The sequence below is a fragment of the Peromyscus californicus genome, unplaced genomic scaffold (assembly GCF_007827085.1).
Source record: "Peromyscus californicus insignis strain IS unplaced genomic scaffold, ASM782708v3 Scaffold_7__1_contigs__length_154581171, whole genome shotgun sequence".
Lineage (NCBI taxonomy): Eukaryota > Metazoa > Chordata > Mammalia > Rodentia > Cricetidae > Peromyscus > Peromyscus californicus.
The window spans coordinates 80244241-80264122 of NW_026294595.1; the positions used below are offsets into that span (position 1 = coordinate 80244241).

The 19882-nt window shown below is 43.9% G+C and overlaps 1 protein-coding gene across 2 annotated transcripts in view; it reads left to right on the forward strand.

Moving 5' to 3' along the window:
- The window catches only part of Wt1 (WT1 transcription factor), a 43087-nt gene that overhangs the window by 12988 nt on the left and 10217 nt on the right, over window positions 1–19882 (forward strand). The window lies entirely within an intron of this gene.

Sequence of the window (19882 nt, forward strand, 5' to 3'; positions counted from 1 at the left end):
ACCTGTCCCTGCCTCAGCCCCCCTCCTGGTTTATTGTAGGCTTATCACAGACTGCATGGCATTGGTGATATTTTTCTCCTTGACATCCGTGCAAAACAATTAAAAAATCCACGCAGCAGGAACCCTGCTCACTTCCTTGTCTCACAGAGCACTCTATTTGTGGCATCAAATATGTTCCTTGTAGGTCATCAGTCAGGTCTTTCAGCCTTAGTTTATTTAACCTTGCTATTCTCCACAGCTTTACGTTTTCCAGGGAGAAGTGACTTTTGACTCTGATTCCGTGGGCAGGTTTTGCAAAGAATTCCCCACTCATTCTATTCGTAAACTTCTGTAATTCCCCAGCCCTATAGCCCACAATATGGGACATTTCTGGAATTCTTTCTTTTGATTTTGTTTTCTCTGCTTAAACATCAGGACTGGCCTTCGTCTTCTTCTGTTGATTCTGTCCTTACTGGATCTCCTTCAGCCACAGAGGAGTCACTTTTTTGTAAAGTCCCTGTCCTTTGATTTTTCTGCTATTTTATCCAAGTTTCTACGCCCTCTCCATGGATCTGAAAAAACAAAACAAAAACCTCTACAGCTTTGAAATGTTTCTCTCTCCATTTCCATTACCTTCTCTTTTCTGGGTCCCACCCTTCACCATTCAGAATTTAGTAATTCTCGCCAGATGAAATGCCAGAGTGTGATTGTAAAGTAAGCAGTATGTTTTAATTATAAAATATTCATGTCAGGAGGTGGTGGCACACGCCTTTAATCCCAGCACTGGGAGGCAGAGGCAGGTAGATCTGTGAGTTCGAGGCCAGCCTGGTCTACAGAGCAAGTTCCTGGACAGCCAGGGCTACATACACAGAGAAATTCTGTCTCCAAAAATAAAAAACAAAGCAAAACAAAACAAAAGTTCTTCATGTCAAAATACAGGTTTTGTGGTCTTTTTGATTCAAAAAGTTATGAAAAAGGAACCTTGGTGTGCCTTTGATTCTGAGTCTTTCAACAATTGAGACAGTTTTGGTATCTTTTTATTTAGGCACTAAGCAACCTAGGCTAACCTGGAACTCACTATGCAGACCAGGCTGGCTAGGAACTTACAGCGATCTACCCGATTTGGCTCCCAAGTATGTCACCATGCCTGGACTACTTTGGATATTGTCAGGGTTTTCTCTGTGTAAAGTGTATCACTTGGCAGGGGTTGGGAAGTGTGTCATCAGGATAAAGCTAAGTATGAAAAAAAAAGAGAAGATTTTTCACTGATTATTACTTTCATCTTGGAAAAAAGAGTTCTGATGTAAAAAAGGGTTTCTTGAATACTGACTTTACTCAGAGCACTGTGCGAAGAGAATTGGTTTTTCCTCAATGATGAGAAACACTGACAATTGGACTCACAATTTCAAGAAAAAAGTAACTATTCACATATCACATAAAATGTCAGTTTTTAATTAAAATCTCATGTACCTCAAACTGGATCCTACTGCAGCTTGTTTTTGTTTTCCACCCTGGAAGAAATTCCATCCATCCATCCATCCTTCCTTCCATCCACCCACCCACCCACCCACCCACCCATCCACCCACCCACCCACCCACCCACCCACCCACCCATCCATCCATCCATCCATCCATCCATCCATCCATCCATCCATCCATCCATCCATCCATCCATCCATCTATCTATCTATTTATCTATCTATCTGTCTATCTATCAAGATTTCTTTTATTGGCCTGCTATTAAAGGTAGCACACACCTTTAATCCCAGTACTCGGGAGTCAGAGGCAGGCAGATCTCTGTGAGTCTGCTAGCCTGGTCTACAAAGTGAGTTCCAGGACAGCAAGGTCTTTGTAGAGAGATTCTGTCTTGTCACTCCCCACCGAAATATTTTATTGAATGCATGTTTTGCTATAGCATCTATGTCTATGCACAACATGCTTGCAGTGCCCACACTGGCCAGAAGAGGGCATTAGATCTCCTGGAACTGGTGTTACAGATGGTTGTGAGCTGCCACATGGGTGGTGGGAATTGAATCTGTGCCCTCTGGAGGAACAGGTAGTGCTCTTAACTGCTGAACCATCTTTGCAACTCCTCTTTGCCTATTTTTTAACCCCCTCATGTCCCTTGGGTGCCTTCTTCTATCATTCTCCACATTATTGCCTTGTGGTAGGTTCTCCATGGTCCGGGAAAGCTACCTTTGTGATTGGCTGGCCGGCCAGCAAGCTCTCAGCTTCCGCCTGTCTTTAGCCCCCAATGCTGGGGTTATAGGCACATGCTGCTGTGCCTAGGTTTTTGTGCGGAGTACCGGGGATTTGAACTCGGGTCTTTATGCTTGCAAAGCAAGTACTCTTACCTACAGTGTCATCTCCTGAGGCAAGAAATTCATTTTTTAAAGTGGGTTCCTAGGACAAGACACATCTGGGGAATCCTTGCTGAGCATAAGCTCTCCATTTTGAAAACTTCTATTTCTGACATCTTGTTCTGTCTACTTTGTGTTTGTTTGAAAACATTTTCTTTGTGTATTCTTAACGGCTGCTGACTTCCTAAGGCTGCTGACAAACCTCAGCTACCCTGCTGGCCTCTGTTTTGTCTCTTCTGAAGAAAATAGCCTGCAAAATGGAGAAACACATCAACCTTGACTGTGGTCCAAGTTATTAGAACAAGGAGGAAGTTACTCTCTGGGGACTGGGTAGGGGGAGTGGGAAATCCAACACAATAGAAACTCAAAAGGAGTGCTGAGCAAAATCAATGTCCCTTTGCTAGTCCAAGAAGTTCACAGACTGTTGGGAACACACAGTGTTTGACCTGTGGATGCTGGAAAGGAAAAACCCAGAAGTCTCCCAAGGAGTGATGTATGGGGAAACAAAGCTGTGTGTTTTGGTGGGGCCAAGGCTGTCAAAGCTGGAGAAAATCCCCACTAGACATGGTCTCATCCCTGAGAACCTCTGCCAAAAGAGATAGCTGAGGCTCTGGCTGGGAGCTCCAGCACAGCCCCGCACCTTCCCTCCGCGCCTGCGCATATAATACCTGTCGCAGCGATCTACTTCTTGAAAACAGATAACCCGCTCTTAAGTAGCTCCTGGCACTTCAGATGCCAAAGCAAAGGTGGGAAGCCATGATTCCAGGAACACCAGCAGCTTCATGAACAGAACATTCCCTAGCTTGCTCTGTCACCCCTGCCCAAATAACTCCCCTTCCAAATAACCCTTCTGGGCTGCGGCAGCCGTCCCCTCCCTCGCTTCTGTATTGTTGGGACCGAACTCCTATCTCACGCATGCTAAGCAAGTTCTCTGCCACTGAGTCGCACAGCTCCAACCCCACTTCTTTGTTTTTGCCTTGCTTGGGACCTGGCCGAGGTTTGATGGATCTGTTATCTGAAGAATGGGTTCCTGGACTCCGAGACTGGAGACAGAGATTCAAGATTGAGTGTATGTTCTCGTCCCTCTGCCTACAGAAGGACAGGAGGACTTGGTCTGCTTTCTCGTTCTTACCCGCCACCCCACTCTCCGCCCTGCTTCTCTTTGAGCATTCACCTGTTGGTGCAATTAATTTTTAAGTTCTTTGAGTAGTTGTGAAAACCAGAGCATTCAGAAAATGCCATAATATGGGAAGGCAACACCTGCTCCTCCCAAATCCAGTAGCCCAGAGGCCTATTATTAATATTGTGTTGAACACTCCTTTATACTTTCTATGCATATATTTACCCCTGTGCCATTTTCCTTCTTAAGAAATAGTTGAGTCCAGCTATTGAGTCCAGTAAATGCATATTGACAAGCTGTCCCAAAACTGGAGTTTAAAACCTCATGGGGGTGTTGATTATTGGAAAATATTCCCTTCAAATTGTCTCTAATTTAAACATATTTGGGGGGCACTGTAGGCTGCTTGCCTACCGTGTTTCTTGCTGTTCAGTTTTAAGGTGAGAATTATGTTCATCTCATAAACATGAGGGGAAACGACAGATTTGTTTAGATCGAGGTAAGAAAGGAAGGATGGGAAAGGAAAGTGGTACCAAGGGGCCGAGTTGGAAAAAATGAGGATCACGGCAGGTTCCACACTTGGGGATGAACTGAGGTTAGTCAGTACTCTGATGGGCGGGGTGGGGAGAATGAACCGTGTGTTATAGGAAGAGAGGTTCACCAGATGAGGGAAGGCTATGTCATGACCAAGGCATATTTCAGATCTGGTTCCTCCTGGCCTTTCTGAGATTCCCCTCGCCCCCACCCACCATTTATCCTTCTCACTGTCATCTGCCCAAGACAAGATAAAAATCTCCAGCTAGGAAAATAAAATACTGATTTAGAATGTACACTATTAAAAAGTCATCCAAATAGTTCTCAGAAATGAGGGGCTACTGCATATTTTAGTAGGTGTTTTTCTACTGAAAACAAACGCGTTTACTTGCCTTAGCTTTCTTCCCAATTCTTCACTTTTGAAACAAAGCCACAGATAGAGTGCTCCATAAAGCAAAGATGCTTTCTTTATCAAAAATGAAATCAGTTTTCCCCCTTGATTAGGAAACAACACATTTCTCATTAAAAATAATTCATACGGCACTAAAACATTGTAAAAAATGGCCTATCATCTCACCACCTAGGTAATTTTTAAAAAGTAACCATTTGTTGTGTGTGTATCTGCAGAAAGAAAATGCTGGGATCATTTCTCTGTTAACAAACAGCACTTACCCCTGGATGGATTGGAGAGAGCCAGGGAAAGCCTGATGGGTGGGTTTAAGAGATTCTGAAGGACTGCGCTGTAGCGCACGGGTAGTGTGCTTGCCTAGCATGACCAAGGGCTAAGGGGAGGAGATAATGCACTGGACAGATCCCATAAAGACGGCTTCTTCAGGCAGGTCTACACAAAAAGGAGCAAAGACCCAAAGACAAGGCTCTTGTTGATTGGGGAAGTTAGGAGAGGGTGGTTCCTTCCGTCCTTTTTAAAAAATTGTTTTAATTTATAGGTAAAAGTAAGCATAGCGTATTTGTATGCTGATGGGAATGATCAAAAAGATCAAATGGATGCTGGAAGGGGATGATGGAGCCATGTAGGTAAAAGGGAGGAGACTGGATTCCTTAGGCTCCGCAGAGTGGCTGTGGTAGAAGCTGGGGTAGTTCATCTAGTGATGGAACTACTTCGCAAGTGTTCTTTGTTTAGACAAAGTCTTTCCCTTGTCATACATACTGCAGATATTTTCTCTCCTGTGTTTTGACTCTTGTCAATGGCTGTTTTCCTCCTGTTAAAAGAGTTTTTTTTTGTTATAGTACAAATCATAATCCCTTTGAAAGTCTGAGTCACTTGAATTATTGCATAGGGTTTCCTCTGAGGCTTTTGTTGGTTCATTTTTCTGTCCTGGAGATGGAACCCAGGGCTTCCTGCATGCCAGGTGAGCATGTCACTTCTGGAACACCCTCACCAGCATGGTGCTATACAAGGTCATTTTGAAGGGTAGGTCAGAACAGATTTTTTTTTTTAATTTTCATCCCCCCCCTCACACCTCCATTGGAATTGGAAATGCAAGAGTTTAGTCTCCAGAAGCCTGTGCTGATCCAGAACCTGAGTTTTGAGGACCATTGTTTCTTTCTGGAAGTTTTCATATAGTTGGAATAGCTTTTCTCAGACACAAGAGTGCATGAGCAAGCTGGATGTATTTCTCTGAGAATCAAGGTGAAAGATTCCACTTCATCTTTCCTATTACACAAGATGAAGGATTTACCTATGATTTAGGTTTAGGGTACTGCTATTCAGATAGAGCCAGTAGAAACATCTGGCCATCGAGCCAATCCATTGGGAATACAGAATAACCCAGCAAGATAGATGAAGTAGGAATTCTAACAAATTGGCCCCCATTGCCAGCGATGTATAATGGAAGTCCAAATATTTCTTGTGTGGTCCAATGATGTGGTCTGTGAGACGATGAGTCCCTGTGTTTGTGTGTTTTTGTAGGAAGGAAAGTTCCATCCAAAAATACTCTGCTGAGCATCCAAGGCCAGTGGAACTGGATAATAGAGTATCTTTTAGCTCTATTTTGAGTGTGAAATGTGATGAGATCAGCTGGGAGAAGTCTGGGTACCATTGCATGTGCTGAGGATTTTGATGGTTTTTAAGGACTGATTTATACAGCAGGAGGCTGGTTATTGACCACTGAGTCTGTGTCCTTTATTAAACAGTGGCTGAGGACTAGGCTGCATGGCAAAGGAAGACAAATGAACCATATTTATATTTATAGAGAAACTTTTTTTTTTTTTTTTTTTTTTTTCGAGACAGGGTTTCTCTGTGTAGCTTTGCGCCTTTCCTGGAACTCACTTGGTAGTCCAGGCTGGCCTCGAACTCACAGAGATCCGCCTGGCTCTGCCTCCCGAGTGCTGGGATTAAAGGCGTGCGCCACCACCGCCCGGCCTATAGAGAAACTTTCAAAAGGGGAATATAGTCGAGGTTTACCAATAACAGCATGGATGGAATAAGGAGTCATCTTCTAAATGGTAAAAAAATGTAAAGAATCCATATTCTAATTACCTTTAGGTGACTGTTAGATCATGTCCTTTTATATAGATATAATCCCAGGTGTGATTGATGTAAGTCAAAGAGGGAATTCAGTAGGTTTTTTTTTTTTTTTTTTTTTTTTTTTTTTTGAGACAGGGTTTCTCTGTGTAGCTCTGGCTGTCCTGGAATTCACTCTGTAGTTTAGGCTGGCCTCAAACTCACAGAGATCCACCTGCCTCTTCCTCCCTGAGTGCTGGGATTAAAGGTGTGTGCCTTTAAGCCACCACTGCCTGGTTTACTGTGTTTTTTAAATGTTGATTTTTTAAGTATGTGTACATGTGCCTGTGAGTTCAGGTGCCTGCAGAGTCCAGAAGAGGGCATTGGATCCCCACAGCTGGAGTTATAGGCAGTTATGAGCTGCCTTACATGAGTGTAGGGAACTGAGCTCTGGTTCTCTTAACCACTGAGCCATTTGTCCAGCCCCAGATTTATTGTGTTTTAAAAGCCTTGTCTGGATTCAGGGTTTGGGCAGCCATTAGAACACTGTTCTGCTGTCACCTGCCTCTCCCCAGTCTGTATCAGTTTCCTTCTCAGATAGACTTTCTCCACTGTGGCAAAAACAGCTTTGGATTCTGGCACCCATGCCTTCTCAAGGAGAATGGGTTTCTATTGGTGCTTTAGCAGAAAGACTCAGGAAAGGGCCTTGGCTTGCCATGGATTGGTCATGTGACTGGGCATGCAGTGGTCTGGTGGGTGAGGTCTTGGCCACGTGTTCTCTCTCCAAGGCTGAGAATGTGATTAGAAGAGAGGGCTCCTGGGATGCACCAGAAGACTCTGTTGTCCAAGGGTGCAGGGATGTCTGTGGACAGCAAAACAAGAGATATTCAATGAAGACGTTTTAAAAGCCAGGGTTGGTAATGGTCGAGTGTGTGTGCTTGCTCCTCAGAAGTCAAGCTGGATGCCACGGGATGTGTAAGTCAGGATGGAGTAGGAGTGAAGGATGGTGGCAAGGTAGGCTGTATTAAAAGTACCCAAGGCCAGGCATGGGGGTGCATGTATTTAATCTCAGTTCTCTGGAGACAGAGGCTGGTGGATCTCCGAGTTCAAGTCCACCCTAGTCTACAGAGCAAGTTCCAGGTCAGCCAAGGCTATACAGAAAAATCCTGTCCAAAAAAAGTGTCCAACTCTACACAAAGAGGCAACCGAGGAATGCTGAGAGCAAGAGAAAATCTTCTCCAGAGAGGAGCACACCAAACGTTTATCCAATACCAAATGGTCGGCCCTGAAAACATACATACAAGTAATATGATACAGACGGAGCAGAGTGTATTTATGTATTTAGGAATATATACCTATATACTTAAACATATATGTATATAACAAAAGTTAATGAAAAAAGAGGCTATGAATTTGAAAGAGAGCAAGGAGGGGTCTGTGGGAGGGTTTGGCAGGAGGAAAGGGAAGGAGAGAATGATGTGATTATATTATAATTCAAAAAGAAATAATGAAGAAATATTAAATGAGGGGCTAGAGATGGCTCAACAGCTGGGGCCTGCTGCTCTTGCAGAGGACCTGGGTTTGATTTCCAGTGCCTACATGGTGGGTCACAACCATCTATACTGCCAGTTCCATGGCATCTAGCCCCCTCTTCTGAGCCAGGTACACACGTGGTACATAGTCACATATGTAGGTGAAACATTCAATAAATCAACCTAATTTTTGAAAGTAGTAAATGTCTCTGAGCCCTCTTCTGTCATACAGGCATACATGCAAGTAGAACACCCATGCACACAAAATACATACATAAATAAACCTTTATTAGAAGTTTTTAACATAGTATTAAATTGTCTGGCAAGATGGCTCAGTAGGTAAAGGTGCTTGCTGCCAAGCCCAAGGACCCAAGTTCAATCCCCAGGACTCAAGTGGTGGAAAGAGAGACCCGACTTTCATCAGTTTTCTTCTGACCTCCATACTTGGGTCTTGTCATTCCCATGTGCATGCATATACATAAACAAGCAAACAAACAAATTGATTAACACATTATTTTCTTGAAAAGCAAAAAAACAAAAACTATCATCTCTCTTTAATCTCTAAATTGAAATGAATCAACACTTTCCAAGTTAAAACAATAGCCGATTCTTTCCTAAGGCTATTTTTTATTAAGAAATTTTTTATTCAATTTACGTGCCAATCACAGATTCCCCTCTCTTCTCTCCTCCTGCCCCACCCCCAGTTTTCCCCTTCAAACCCCCTCCAGTTTCCTCCTCTGCAAAGGTAAGGCCTCCCACGGGGAGTCAGCAGAGCCTGGTACATTCAGTTGAGGCAGGTCCAAGCCCCTCCCCATGCATCAAGGCTGTGCAAGGTGTCCCACCATAGAAAATGGGCTCCATAAAGCCAGCTCATGCACCAGGGATGGATCCTGATCCTACTGCCAGGGGACTCCTTAAGCAGATCAAGCTACACAACTGTCTCACTTATGTAGAGGGCCTAGTCCAGTCCTATGCAGGCTCCACAGCTGTTGGTCTAAATTTCATGAGTTTGGTTTGGTTGTCTCTGTAGGTTTCCACATCATGATCTTGATGCCCCTTTCTCATAGAATCCCTTTTCCCTTTCTTTAACTGGATTCCTGGGACTCAGCCTGGTGTTTGGCAGTGGATCTCTGCATCTGCTTCCATTAGTTACTGGAGAAAGGCTCTATGATGACAGGATATTCACCAATCTGATTACTGAGGTAAACCAATTCAGGAACCCTCTCCACTATTGCTAGTAGTCTAAGCTGGGATCATCCTTGTGGATTCCTGGGAACTTCCCTCGCACCAGGTTTCTACCTATCCCCATGATGTCTCCCTTTATCATGGTATCTCTTTCATTGCTTTCCCACTCCATGCCTGTCCCAGCTCAACCATCCAGTTCCCTTATGTTCTCATCCCCCACCCCCTACCCTTTATTGCCCCCGCCTTGCCTCCAGTCTACTCATGGAGATCTCATCTATTTCCCCTTCCCAGGGCAATCCAAACATCCTTCTTAGGGTCCTCCTTGTTAGCTAGCTTCTCTGGAGCTGTGGGTTGTAGTCTGGTTATCCTTTGTTTTACATCTAGTATTTACTTATGAGTGAGTACATACCATGTTTGTCCTTCTGAGTCTGGGTTACTTCACTTAGGATGGTATTTTCTAGTTGCATTCATTTGTCCTAAGGCTATTTTTGAAGAAAATTTGTGCTTATCAGATGATAGGTAGGGGGTGTGTGTGTGTGTGTGTGTGTGTGTGTGTGTGTGTGTGTGTGTATGTGTGTGTGCAAATTCAGTTGGACTAGCTTGGTTGTTTTATTTTAGATTTTTATGTTCTGTGCTGTCTAGTAAAAGCAGGCCCATCTCTCCAGCCTACCTTTTATATGCACAGCACAGAACAATCCTTTTTTTAGAAAAAAATTTCTACATGTGTACTGTATTTACATACTTCCCCTACCCTTTCCTCCATCCAAATTCACCCATGTCCTTTCATACACTCTTATTCAAATTCATGGCCTCTTAGTCTTTATTTTTTTCTTATATATACATATATACATGCAAACTGCTGAGTTCACTTAATGTTGCTCATGTGTTCATAGGTATATGTATTTACAGCTGACTGCTTGGGATCGAATCATCTATCGGGGGCTTGTTCCTGGAGAAGACTGATTCTCCCTCTCAGCAGTCACTAATAACCTGCAGCTTTTCATCCCGGGGTGAGGCCTTGTGAATTTTCCCCCATCCACTTTGATGAGTCAATTGGTGTTCTTGTCTACGAGATCATATCACTGAGAGTTCATGCATACAGCTTCCTTACCATAATAAAAGACACTGTCTCACAACAGACATCTTGGTCCTCTGGCTCTTACAATCTTTCTGCCCCTTCTTCTGAGCTGTTCCTTGAGCTTTGGGCATAGGGGTTGTGTTACAGATGTATCAGCCGGGGTAGGGTGTATACTACCGTTGGTGTTCTCTGTGTTCTGACCAGTGTGTCCAGCATATTAATCAAGGTGTCATAACCACTAGAAAAACTGAATTAAATTTTACAGGGAGATGAGAGTGATTAGGTGCCTTTGCTGTAACACCTGTGCAGTACTGTGGATTCTACTTACCTCGCATTCAGGTGACCACAGTCAGGCAGAATGAAGTAGTACTCACATTGATCTAGAAGCTTCTGTGCCAGGTTGTCACCAGCTCTGAAAGTGGATAATCAGGCAGCTCCTCATTTCCCCCGTAAGATCTTGTCTGCATTCATGAAAGTGGGTTTTGAAGTTCCTCTGGCTACAAGGAAGCTGGCTTTTCATTCAGTGTTGCTCTAGCCTTAATCGTTCAGTGGTGACTACCAGGACTTCCCAGGGTTGGTTCCTGGGTCCTCTGGCCTGAAGTGTTCTAGGGCTGATCAGTTTGGGCTGCCTGTGGTTCATCCTGCTCTGTGGTGAGCACCCCTTAGGAGGCTTGTGTTGTTTTATTTTGACTGTCCTCTCTTGAAGTCTTTGTCCCTGCTGATGTGGGAGATAGAAGGCCAGGTGCCTGGTGGCTGTTCTGCTGGCTTCTGCCTCCATCAGACTTGCAACTTCAGACCTTGAAGCCCTGTATTTCCATAATCAGATAATGAGATCTAGAGGCTTGGCTAGCTGTGGGCCCCTTTGTCTTCAGGCAAGGATAATTTGGTAAGTGATGCAGAACTCTGACTCAGCTCTCTGTTTAAGCTTCAAGGCAGTCCAGTTTCTTAATGTGGCTCCTTCACTGTTTTGTTTTTTTTCCTGAGAAATTGCCCACTAGACATGGAGGCAAGGTTTGCAGCCAAGTTAATTGTCAACACCAAAAAGAGACAGGCACTTATTTGCACATCTCATGGTTAAGCTCTGGGTGTTGAGGATGGGAGTGCAGAGAACCTTCTGGGTAAATTCCATGTTCTGATACATAAGAGCTACAGGTTGTCTGCACACTTCCCTGATGAGCTCTGTAGAGGTGAGAAGGCAAAGGTGATGATGGCGTGTAAGTGTAGGGTCTTGCACACCTGGTCAATAACTAGAGGTGGGGGAGAAAAATCACAGGCCAAAATGCTTTTTTTTTTTTTAATATTCCGATTAAATGCTAATGTCTTAAAAAAGCTCCTCTTTTTTTTTCTTTCTCTATTTTTTTTAAACTTCTTCTGTTGATAAGGGATTTCAGGGAAGCTCTGGTTTTCTTCGTCTGTAAAACCTCAGTTCCTTCTTATTAATCTTCCTGTGCCTGTAGAATATCAGAATTAATCATTTCTAAAGAAGCTTCTCTTCAAATGTTCTGTCTCTTTCCTGAGCCAGAGCTCAGTGCACACATTTTTAGAAGGAAGAGGGTTTATAATTTGTGTTCTGTGAAGGACACTTTCCTCTTTCTGCCTGCTTTCTAAGGAAGCCAGCTGATGCACTCCAAAGCTGGGTAGGAAAAGCAGACTGTCTCAGAGCACATTTGATGCCTGTGAAAGCTGCTGTGGGGGATGAAGGCACGAGACATGTGCTCTGCTGCTAACTGCTTCTGTGTGGTTAGATGGAGGGAATGGAGGGGGAAAGGTTGTTTTTGGTAAGAATTGTGCAGTTTAGACTGCTCAGTCACCTGTAAGCAGGACATTTTCATCAATTAGCATTTCTCTCTCTCTCTCTCTCTCTCTCTCTCTCTCTCTCTCTCTCTCTCTCTCTCTCTCTGTAGGTCAGAATCCAACATCATGCTTCTTCCTCATTCACTACCCTTTTACCTTTTGAGACAGGCTTTCTCACTGAACCTGGAGCTCCCTGATTTAGCTAGGCTGGCTGGCCAGTGAGTCCCAGGAATCCTCCTGTCTCTGCCTCCCTAAAGGCTGGGATTACAGGTACACTTTGTCATGCTGACTTTACACTTTTATTTATTTATTTTTTTGAATTGGTGCTGGTGATCTAATTCAGATCCTCATGCTTCTGCAGCAAGCATTTCACTGGCCGATCTACCTTTCTATCGCTATTGGGCTTATTTTTATACCCAGCTAAATACAGGCTCACAGTAGAAGCTGCAGTGTGCTCAACTACTTGTCACACCCATTCCCTTTTTCCTTCCCTTTACCCTGGTTACACTGTAAAACACCAACAAGCCTGATTTGATTCAAACCATGGAGGAAAGAGCTGGAGGTCATTCAAGGGTCATGATGATAGAAGATGGAGTTGTACCACAAACATTGTCCTGCTAGCTGTACAGGGAGAAGAGAGACACTGGGCTGACTCAGACCTCAGCTCTGCCTTTTCCCCTCCTCTGACTTTGGACATACAACTCAACTTCTCCTTAAACCTCAGAATATTTTGTAGTGAAATGATAATGGTAACTATGAAAGCAACAGTGAACATTTATTTAATGTTTGTCCTGTTCCAAGTATTGCATAATGCTTACCTGACCTGATTTGGGTTTTCAGCAGTCATATAGGGCTAGCGTTGTTATTTTCACTTTACAAGGAGCAGGGGCCAGGGAGACTAAGTCATTGGACTAAGGTGATGGGCGCATCTTTAATGGTTTCTAGGATTGTACTCAAGATCAAAAATATAAATTTTATCAATATACATCACCAGATGCATATGAAACATGGAGTAAATTTTTTTATGGATGTGGGTCACTGAGTGTTGACAAACAGACCTCCTGAATATTGCTGGGATATAGTTACTCGGTGATATTTAACTTTTGCTCTCTGAATAGTTCACATCTTTAATCTTCAAATGAAACTGAAAAATAGGTTATTAGCTTCATACTGCAAATGAGGAATCTTGGATGCAGAAACAATGAGATGATTCACTAGCCAAAGGGGGAAAAATGTGTTATAAGTGGGCCTGGGACTTTCAGATTCAAGAACAATGTGTTCTCAGAGGAATCTGGAGATGTAGAATCCAGATTAATTTAGCTTTTTCAGCTGGATCTCCAAGAGCTGGAACACACTAGTTCCCTCTGTGTGATAGACGAAATACCTAGAGATACCCAGATTCTAATTTCTGAAGCTGTTCATGTCAATTTATGTGGCAACAGGCATAGCGATTCAGCTAAGGGGTTGAGGTGGCAATGGTGGATTGATCCTGGATTGTCTGGGTGGGTTCGGTTGTCTACATGTAGGCACAAGTGTCCTTGTAAGAGGGAGGCAGTGGGAAACTTGACTCAAGAAGACTAGTAGGAGGCAGAGATATGGTACAGTGTGAAAAAATGGACAGACACATATGAGCAAGTACCAGAAACAGAAAAAGACAAGGGAAGAAACTGTCCTTTCAGAGTCATTGGAAGAAAGAGGCCCACCCAGTATCTTGGGGCTTAGGTTGATTTTGAACCTCCTTTTTTTGAGACAAGGTTTCACTCTCTATCCCAGCTGGCCTTGTACTCACTGTGTAGCACAGTCTGGCTTGGAAGTTGCAGCAATCCTCCTGCTTCACCCTCATGTTGTGCAGGACTGTGAGAGGATAAATTTGCTTTGATTTAAGCTACTCCCATTTATTTTACTTTATTACAGCAGACATGAGAAGCTAATGTTCTTGAACTGGTGGTATGGCAGGAAAGGTTTCCTGCCTTTAATTTCAGTGTTTACACCTACTTTTTAATGGGCTAGTAAAGCTAAGAGCTGACACCTACCCATAAAAACTAGATTCTTCCAGAACAGCAATGGTCATTCCTACTGTGGAAGTACAGCATCCTTGGAGGCTGGAGAGATGCCTTGGTAATTAAGAGCATTTGTTGTTCTCGAAGAGGACTTGAGTTTGGTTCTCAGCACCCACACATTCCTTGAAGACATCTGTAACTCCAGTTCCATGGGATCTGTCCCATGCTCTTTTTACCTTCATAGGCACCAGTCATGTATATGGTGCATATACATTAATTCATACACACACACACACACACACACACACACACACACACACACACAGGCACAGAGAGACAGAGAGAGAGAGAGAGAGAGAGAGAGAGAGAGAGAGAGAGAGAGAGAGAGAGAGAGAGAGAGAGAGAGAGAGAGAGAGAGAGAGAGAGAGAGAGAGAGAGAGAGAGAGAGAGAGAGAGAGAGAGAGAGGAGAGAGAGAGGGGAGAGAGAATGAGCATTCTTTCAAGTTTTCAGGGATTGGAAGAGACTGGAACCCAGTTTCCAAAGCATCAAGCATGTCTCCACTCCTATTTAATTGACATGCGGGAGAATGCAACAGACTCAAGATGGAAATTTTTTGGTTGATAGTTCATGCTTCACTGCTCAGCCTTGGGAACAGGGGATGCAAATTGGTAGCTCTTAGGTCAGATATAGGTTTTTAAAGTGAAGTTATTTGTAAGAAGGCAAAATTCATGAAATCTTGGAGAAGTCCTTCAAGAATGGGAAGAGATGCCAGCATTAGGTTCATGGGGACAGTGGTGGGCCACAGAGATGTGACATATAGGTAACATGGCTGGGGTTGCTCTCTGTTGGGGTGCCATTGGTTCCTCAGGGTTTTCATAATTTACTTCTACTAATTTACTTGGACCCATCAGGGGTATTTGAGTTTGTGGTTCTGCTTTAAGCAAAAAAGAACCAAGCTTACATTTTGTCATCAAACAATTGTCCACTTGTCCAATACTCCCTGTAAATTCAGAGCATAAGAGAGGTGATGGAAGAGTTGAGATAGGTAAGTACCTTGAATTTCCAGTAGGAAAAAAGCCATTGCATTCTGAAAACGCTGGAGCAGGAGGGAGAGTTATTAAGCTGGATCTTTCAGAGAATTTGAGGAAGAAAAACAGACCAGTAAGAATCAAAGTTGCTCAGTCATGTACAAGACACAAGCCCAAGTCCATTCCTTATTGTGGTAGGATTGTTATTCTGAGAGTTGAAGGTAGTCGATATGGTGAATCTGTATTACAAAGAGATACTTTGATAGTTCTTTTAGAACTTCTGTGGGCATGATAGAGAGGGGCTAAATGCTTCATAGATGATTTATTGTTGGTTGGACAAGAATACCAAAGATGGTCTAAAGTGTCTTTGTCAACCTAGTGAGTGACTTCTAGAATAGCGTAAACTCTTTCGGGTTGGGAAAAGTAATGACATTACCCAAGTTTCCCCTTTCCCACCTTCACCTGCCTGTACCAAGCCCACCTGCTTCTTTCCACCAGGCCTAAAGATGCCTATCACACCTTACTGGAATCCTCATGGCCTCCCTGGTGATATTAGCCGTAAAGTCATCAGACTCCCCGCCCCCTCATCACTCGGTTGAGTCAAGTATCTTATTTTTAAAGAGGTAGATTAAGAGGTAGCAAAAACAGGAACACTGTTTTCTAAAGCAACAGGTTCTTAACTTAAGGAAGGCCAGGCTTACTCATGCTTGGTTCATCTCTTTTGCTGTGCATACATCTCACTTTCCCTATTCCCCCTGGTTATCTGGACTGGATGGTAGGGAAGCTATTGCATTCTTTTCTTCCCTGAAGAAGGAGCCCTTGGTTATTTGTCATGCTGGGGTCCATCCTCTGCTCTAGAACCCACTTTCTAGCCTCTGCTCTGCAGACGACACCTTCTGTCTCTGGGTTGTTTTGGATGTGCATCCTTCCTCCAGGGAAATCTTCATCGCGGCCGCGGCACTCCTTGTCATTCTTGGCAGGCGTTGTAGCTCTGGGCCTCTGTGAGTTCTACTCTCACTCTGATTTCGTTTGGTTCATCCACAGCAGAGTCATGGGCTGTGGCAAGGAGACTTGTCCTGGTATAAAGCCTGGCCTCATCTAAGCCAGCAGGTGGGTTTTGGCACTCTTTGGCTACACGGGCCACCATCAACTTTATGAGCCTTTCTGTCTCAGGGTAACTTCTGCCCTGACAGACTGGACCCCATCTACATGTGTATTATTTTTCTATTATAGCTTCTTTCAAATTGTACCACAGAGAGATCTTCTAGAATCCCATCACCTCAGCATCCCTGAGAAATATTTTTCATATATTATATAACATATAATATGCATCAGCATCTAGTAAGGGCACCTCTTGCATGCCTATGTGTCTATGAATATGCATTTGGAGTGCATGTGTGTGCTCATGGAGACCAGAGGACATCAGGGCTGTTCCTGGAGAATCATCTACTTTGCTTTTTGAGGCAGGGTCTCTTCATGGGCTTGGAGTTTGCTGATTAGGCTGGACTGACTGGCCAGTGAGCTCCAGTGGTCCATCTGTCTTTACCTCCCAGGCTGGTCTTACAAGCACACATCACCGTGCCTAGATTTTTACATGGCTTCTGGGAATTGAACTCGGTTTCTCATGCTTGCGTGGCACATGCTTAGCTGACTGAGCTCTTACCTCAGCCCTGGGAAGGTGCTTTTCAGATGTAGAGATGATATGAGATGGGGATGGAAAACAAATGTTCTGGAAGCCAAATCCAGAGTCTGAAGGATTTCAGCAGTTGGGAATGACTCATTGAGACAAGTCAGATAGAATCTAAAACATAGATTCCTACCTAAAACAATGATATCTTTAAGTTCAGCCGTGGATATCTTCCTCAGTTCATGGGTGTTAGGGATGGAATTTGGGAGAGTTGGAGATTTTATTAGACTGAGAAAGAGCACTGTGGTTGGAGTGCAATGGAACTATTTATTCTTAGTCATGCCAGAAGCAGTCTCATGTTCACACTAAGCTGAGCAACCCAAGCCCAAGGCCTGAGCACTGGCAGACTGTGGACCACAGCCACAGTGATAGATGCTTGACTAAAGAACTGATTTTGAGTGATTTGGATGGAATCCCTTCGGATGAGGCCTGCATCTTTAGCCTCTTGCATTCATGTTATAGTCCGGATTCTAAAGTCTTTAGACTCCATTTCACCTCGTTATGGTTGACACAACTCTGTAGCTTGGAAGCTATCTTCCAAGAACTGAAAAATTAGCATGTGGAAGAGGGTTTAGACTCAGACCATACTGGGAATGTTTATGGGCTCTGTAATTATTATTATTATTAAGGGTACTATATTTATTGAGGGTACAATAATTATATATTTATACTATAATTTTTAAGGGTACAACATGCAAAAAGGAGAGTAGACTCTATACTCAAGGTCAAGTTTAGTATTGAACAGAGGAGATACACAGAAATGGCTGTGACATAATAACACATACTCTATGGTTCACCAGAAGGCAGCAAAAAGGGAGGTTTCAGCCAACTGACCCCAAATGAAATGGTCATCATGAAATGGTCACCAGTCACGGGCATGAACTAGAAGAGATTCCTCCGTTGAGTGGGAAGAAGCAGATGACCTTCCTAGGTGCTTTCTACCTCTTTTGATCTATGGTTCAAGACAGCCAGCTGGTTTTCCTTTCCTTGTTGAGAGAGAAAGGAGAGGGAGATAGAGAAGGAGAGGGAGAGGAAGGTGGAGGGAGAGGGAGAGGGAGAGGAAGATGGAGGGAGAGAGAATGCACACACAAACACTCTAGCTAAATGCCCATGTATTGAACCTGATGTTCTAGGAAAACCACACTGGAAAGCAAGCTGACTTAACAGGATTTCTACCATGTGGGATGGTATGAGTGTTCATCCATAAGTAGGCAGGGACCAAGTGTTTTTCTTAGTTACAGACTTGGTAGAAGAACTGAGCAGTAGGGGCAGGTGTGGTCTTGTTTCTAGTGACTTCTTTTGTTCACTGGCTTGCATGAGGTGCTGAGGACCAGTGCTCAAAGTTGTTCCCTTGAGTGACTGACACTTTCTGTCACTGGACAAGTATCCTCATGAAAATCTGTTCTTCATGCTCCCGGTTTCTACCTTTGATGAAATCAGCTAATACCCAGAGAAGAGCTGTTGGTGCGGATTGTTAATTCTCCTCACCCTGTAACAGAGCTCAAGAGTAATTCAGATTCCTACATATATGTCTCTCAGCTCAAGAAAATGTCCAAGTAGGGGCTGGAGAGATGGCTCAGTTGTTAAGAGCGCTGGCTGCTCTTCCAGAGGACTTGGGTTCAATTCCCAGCACCTATCTGGCAGCTCAAAACTGTCTGTAACTCTAGTTCCAGGGGATCTGACACCTTCACACCAATGCGCATAAAATAAAGTTAAATGAATTATGAAAGAAAATGTGCAAGTCACAATTTGGCTCCCCGTCCATGGTGGAGCTGAGTAAAACAAGCATCTCCAGACTGTTGAGGCAGTGTCCTGTTGCCCATTCTGGCCCTCTCCTCTTGTGCTACTGTAGACTATGTCACCCCCCCCCCCCCCCCCCCCCCCCCCCCCCCCCGCTTCTCTCCTAGTGTTTGGAACAGTTCCCACTTCCCTACTGAGCACATTCTGAGGGTCAGAAAGGCAGATTCTGTTTGAGAAAAAAAGTTGAGATGCCCCAATTTTTGCATGTTTGACCCTGGTTTAGCTCTCTGAGGCTCCCTGTCCACTTGACTCGGGATATACAGACATGGTGTAGTGGGCTAGGGGAACAGAATAGTCACCTCCCTCCCCAAACTGTCCAAAGAAGACAGACCCTTCTTTCTAAAATGCCTGAGCCAGAACTCAGTGTGAAACCCCACAGCTGCTGTGGCCCTGGGCTCTGTGGACACTACAGCTTTCCTGGCAAACACTTCTCTCTTCCAGGAATTCTTTCCCCTGGGGAGTTAGGGGTGAGTCAGCCCTAGGCCTTCCCCAAGTCCATCAGACGGAGTGGGCTGATGGACTAGGCCACCTGTCTATACCCTGGGATCCAAGACGCTGGAGTAGTGGAGGCAGAGGGGCAGGGTCTCAGCCTGACAGTCAGTTAATTTTACTTGGAGACCTTTAACGATGCTACTACAGAATTTATTATGGTTATCACTTTGTGTATTTGTTTGTTTGAGAGAAGGTCTCGTGTAGCCTAGGCTAGCCTAAAACCCTGATCCTTCTGTCTCCATCTCCCAAGTGCTGGGATTATAGGTGTGCACTGCCATGCTCAGCTTGCTATGAAACATTTCCAAATAGCTTTATTGATTTTACGTGCCATATAGTTCCCACACTTAGAGCATACAATGCAACAGTTCTAATAAAGTTCCAGACTTCTGTGCCCATTCCTTTGTAGGTAGGACACTTTCAGTAATCACTCCCATGTTTTCCCCAACTCAGTTTATCCCAGGCAACCAAGCACTAAGCTACGTTCTAGTGATTGGCTTACTCTGAGCATGCTGTGTATGTAGAATTCTGCAGCATATGGTCTTTGTGCCTTTGTTCTTAAACTCACTATAGCATGTCAATACTTCACTCCTATGTTGCCAAATAGCATTCCACTGTGTGAACATACTTCATTATTTATTCTGTCAGTTGATAGGTGAGTTGATTCTAATTTCTGGCTTTTGATAATAAAGAACACTTCTGGTATATAAAACGTCTTTTTTTTGGACATCTGCTTTTATTTCTCTTAGGAATACACCTAGGATTTCTGAGTAATATGGCCACCTTTTAGCTATTTGTGTGTGTGTGTGTGTGTGTGTGTGTGTGTGTGTGTGT